Here is a 4512-nt window from a genome sequence, read left to right as displayed (position 1 = left end):
AACATAATACCATGTGAAATCCAATCTGGGGTCCAGACAGGTTCCCCTGTACACATTCCATTTACCAGTTTATCAGCAACCCTATCAACTGTGTCACAATAGCACCATGTGAAGTCTAACCCCAAATTATAGGTAGGAGACCACCATAGCTTGTTCACTACACTACCTACAAAGATACCTAGGGAACATAGTGTTTTATGTCCCTGATCCCAGATAGGTACCCTCCATTTGGACACTACTCCAACCACCTCTACATGAGGTGGGTATAGAATCTTGTGTCCCATTCTTGCAAAACACTGCTCACTCCCACTGTAACCCCACCTGTAACACTTGCTACAGGAAGGCCACCTGCAGAACCTGGTTAGCACTCCACAAACTTCTCAGAGTTTGCAATGAGAAACTTGCAAAACCTAAAGAAGATTTATTCCCAGGCTCAGAAGTTGTATTTATCTCTAATTGAGACTACTTCTGATACTCCATTTGTACATCAACATAGAATGGCTCAAAACTGAAGACCAAGTATCATTCATTTGGTCCATAACTTGATCAGCTGGGATAATAGCAAACAAAAAACCAAATACCCACTAAACAAAGGCATGACCAGATAGATATTCATTCACATCAAGAAACAATAACCGAACTTCACATGCATGTCTCATCAAAAAACATAAACAACACAAATAACCAAGACAATGTATCTTCTCTAGAAATTAGCACCCCATACATAGCAATGTTTCCTGAGAAAAAGGCAACTTAGGAAATGCACAAGATAATGATGCCAAATATCAATTATAAATACATTCAAGGAACTTAGATTGTATGAGCACATACCTGAATGAGGAATGTGAAAAAATAAACCATTGAAGGAAATAAAGAAAACTGTAGAGAAATTTCAATGCAGCAGTATAGCTGCTCTAGCAAGGGATCATATCCAAAGATATGAATCTACTAGAATGCAGACATGCCACATAACTTTAATCTCTATGGCTGGAATACAAACATGCCTTTAGTACACACCTTCAATCCCAAATAGTGATATCTAATTGAAGAGCAGACAAAGTGACAAACCAGAGAAAGATTTGACAGAATGAATCAGGATACACTTAACTCTCACAAGGACAGCAAAAAGAGGCTACTTAAAGAGCAGTAAGAGAGAAAGACTTCAGTTCAGTTCAGAACAGTTCAGTTTGATTGAGTGCAGTTGAATTCAGAGCAGTTCAGTTCATCTCATGGAGTTCAGAGGCAGTCTTTCCAAGCAGAGCAATTCAGTCAGAAGCTGAGAGAAGCCAATTCGAGTCAGTCAGCTTGGAGAGGAGTTTGACCCAGAGCAGTTGAGTTGAAACAGCCAGCCAGAGTTCAAAAAGAGATAGAAAGAGTTACTTTACTCAGCAGTAAATCTCCGAGGCTGAAACATTCTAGGCCTAGGTTAGCAGATGGAGGCTGGAAACTGAAGCCTTCAAGGTCTGAGCTTGCAGAGGATTAGATTGTATGAAAAGGAAAGAAGCTTCTAGACTTATGCCTAGGAATAGTTAGATAGAAACACTCTGGGCTCAGCCCAAGCTATGTATTCATAAAGCTTGAGTATAGCTCTCATCTCATCCATTTATCTACAGAAATAAAAGTGACATTTACATTTACAGAAAACATTTCAAGATATGAAAATTGAGTCTCTGAAGAAAAGCCAAAATTAAATAAAACTTGAAATGATAAACTCAGTAAGTAAAACAAGGAGCTCAGAGGAAAATCTTAGCAATAGATTGGATCAAGTGGTATAGAGAGAATATCAGGTCTCAAAGACAACATAGAGGAATGGATCATTTAATCAAAGAAAATGTTAAATATAAAAGCAAAGAAGACAGAAAAAAAACAACCAAGAATGTAACACACAGAAAATTTGGTTACTGAACAAAAAACCCAAAACTTATGAATTACAGGTGTAGAAGCAAAAACTAAGGTAAAAGAAAATATTTTCGACAAAATCATAAAAGAAAATTACCCAAATCTAAGGAAACTCAAGCCTATTAAGATATAAGAGGCTTACATAACGCAGAATAGATCGAAGATAAACCAAAAATTTACATGTAATGTAGTAATCAAAATACTAAATGTACAGAACACAGACAAGATACTGAAAACCTGCAAAAGATAACAACCAAGTCACATATAAAGTTAGGCCCATTAGAATAGTACTTGGCTTTTCAATGAAAACTTTGAAAAACAGAAGGATCTGAATTAGTGATCTAAAATTTCTGAAACACCATAGATGTTAACCCAAACTACTATATTCAATGAAACTATCCATTGTAATTGAAGGAGAAAGGAATTTTTTCATGAGTAAAAGCAGATTTTATGTCCACAAAGCCAGCCCTATAGAGGATACTAGAAGGGATGCTTAGGCACAAAAAGAAAATCAACAGTGTCAAAGAGGGTACAAGGAATGTATAATCCCAGACCAGTCAACCAAAAGATATGAAAACACCAATCATAACAAAATAACACTAATTAATACACATTGTTCAGTATTAATGGTATCAATTTCCCCAATAAAAAGACATAGACTAACGGATTGAGTTAGAAAGCAAAATTTTCCTTTTGTTGCCTCCAAAATTATACCTGACCATCAGCAACAGACATCATCTGTCTTCATTACTGTTCTATTGCTATGAAGAGACACCATGACCAAGGCATCTGCTTTGGGGCATGCTTACAGTTTCAGAGAATTAGTGTATTTTCATCATGGCAGGAAATAGACAGGTATGAAACTAGAACAGTAGCTGAGAACTTTGCATCCTGATCTCCAGGCATCAGACTGTGGTGGTAGAGGGGTGTTAGGTGTGGTATAGGGTTTTGAAACCTCAAATCTCACACCCAGTGACGCACCCTCTTCAAAAAGGCCATGCATACTAAACCTTCCCAGACAGTTCCACTAATTGGGGACCAAGTGTTCAATTATATGAGCCTATGGGAGCCATTATTATTCAAACCATCACACCATCATTTGGCTAAAGAATGTACGAGAAGTGCCCTGCAAGTGTCCAGGCAGAGAAGTAAACCATGAAGAGGTGAGAATGCAAACTCTGTTCAGATTGAATTAGTCAACCAGAATCAGACTTGGGGAGTCAGACACTAGCAGTTCATTGTCGGCATATTTAAAACACAGTAAAATTAGAGGACAGGCAGGGCACGCACTGGGGCCAGTGCCCACCACATCCTCCCCCAGAGACCTAGCTTCCATCCTCCACAGGATGGAAGAGAAGCTGAAGAAAGCCAAGGTCATCTTTGTGGTGGGCCAGGCCTGGCTCAGGAAAGGACACCCAGTGCAAGAAGATTGTGCAGAAATATGGCTACACCTACCTACTACTGGGGACCTGCTTCAGGCAGGAGTCAGCTCTGAATTGGAGAGGGTCAGGATGCTGTCATCTATCATGGGAAAGGGGTAGCTGGTGCTTCTGGAGACAGTGGTAGACATGCTCTGGGATGCTATGATAGCCAAAGTGGATTCTTCCAATGGCTTACTGATTGATGGCTACCCGAGGGAGGTGAAACAGGGAAAAGAGTTTGAACAGAAGATTGAACAGCCCACACTGACTACATGTGGACACAGGCCTCGAGACCATGTCCCAACAACTCCTAAAGTGAGGGGAGAGTGGCTGTGTGGATGACAATGAGGAGATCATCAGGAAGAGGCTGGAGACTTAATGCAGTGCCACAGAACCTGTCATTTCCTTCCATGGCAAACGTGGCATTGTGGGCAAGGTCAATGCCGAAGGTACAGTGGACACTGTCTTCTCCCAAGTCTGCATCTACTTTGATTCCTTGAAGTAACTGGAGCCCTTGGCCAGTTCCCAGCCCACCTTGACCCTTGACCCCAGGCAGCCTGGCTGGAGCCCACCACCTCCACCCTACCAGGCTGTGCACAGACACAGGAAGCCACATTATTCTGTCTCCAGAACATCCGAGAGCACTAAAGAAATTGCCAAGGATGTTTAGGATTGCTCCTTTTTCTTTGCTTCTAATTGAGGTAATTCATGCTGCCACAGCTGGAGGATACAGCCAGTCCATTCTTGCCCTTGCCTCAGGCCAGCTGTTTTTGTCTCACTCTGGCTCTGCTGGGATCCCAGTCCCTTCCATGTCAAGCCTAGGTAGGGGCTTCTGGGTTGATAGGTTGCTCCTGGGGTGTAGTATTCACCCTCTGTTCCTCATAGCCTTGTTGTACAGCTTTGTACTGTCTCTCTGGAGTAAATTTTCTTCTCTTTTCTTTTCCTTTTTTCCCCCATTTTTTTGACAGCATCTCATGTGACTTTAAGCTGGCCTCAAACCTGCTGTGTTACTAAGGACAACCTTGATATTCCTGCCTCCATTTGTTTGCATGAATGCTGAAACTACGGGTGTGTACCTCCACCACTCCTGGTTTTTGGAGTGCTGGGGATCAAGCCCATGGCCCTGTGTACACTAGGCCAGCACTCTATAAATTGAATTAGATCCCCAGGCTGAGCAGGTTTTCTATGCCTA

At 41.4% G+C, this 4512-nt stretch overlaps 1 pseudogene; it reads left to right on the top strand.

Moving 5' to 3' along the window:
* Nucleotides 1-3245: 3245 nt before the first annotated feature.
* On the top strand, nt 3246-3825 carry LOC114626854 (annotated as a pseudogene).
* Nucleotides 3826-4512: the final 687 nt, after the last annotated feature.

This window comes from Grammomys surdaster, unplaced genomic scaffold (genome assembly GCF_004785775.1).
Source record: "Grammomys surdaster isolate TR1022 unplaced genomic scaffold, NIH_TR_1.0 240, whole genome shotgun sequence".
NCBI lineage: Eukaryota > Metazoa > Chordata > Mammalia > Rodentia > Muridae > Grammomys > Grammomys surdaster.
Note: the sequence above shows the minus strand (reverse complement) of the source record. Positions and strands in the feature narration are given on the sequence as shown.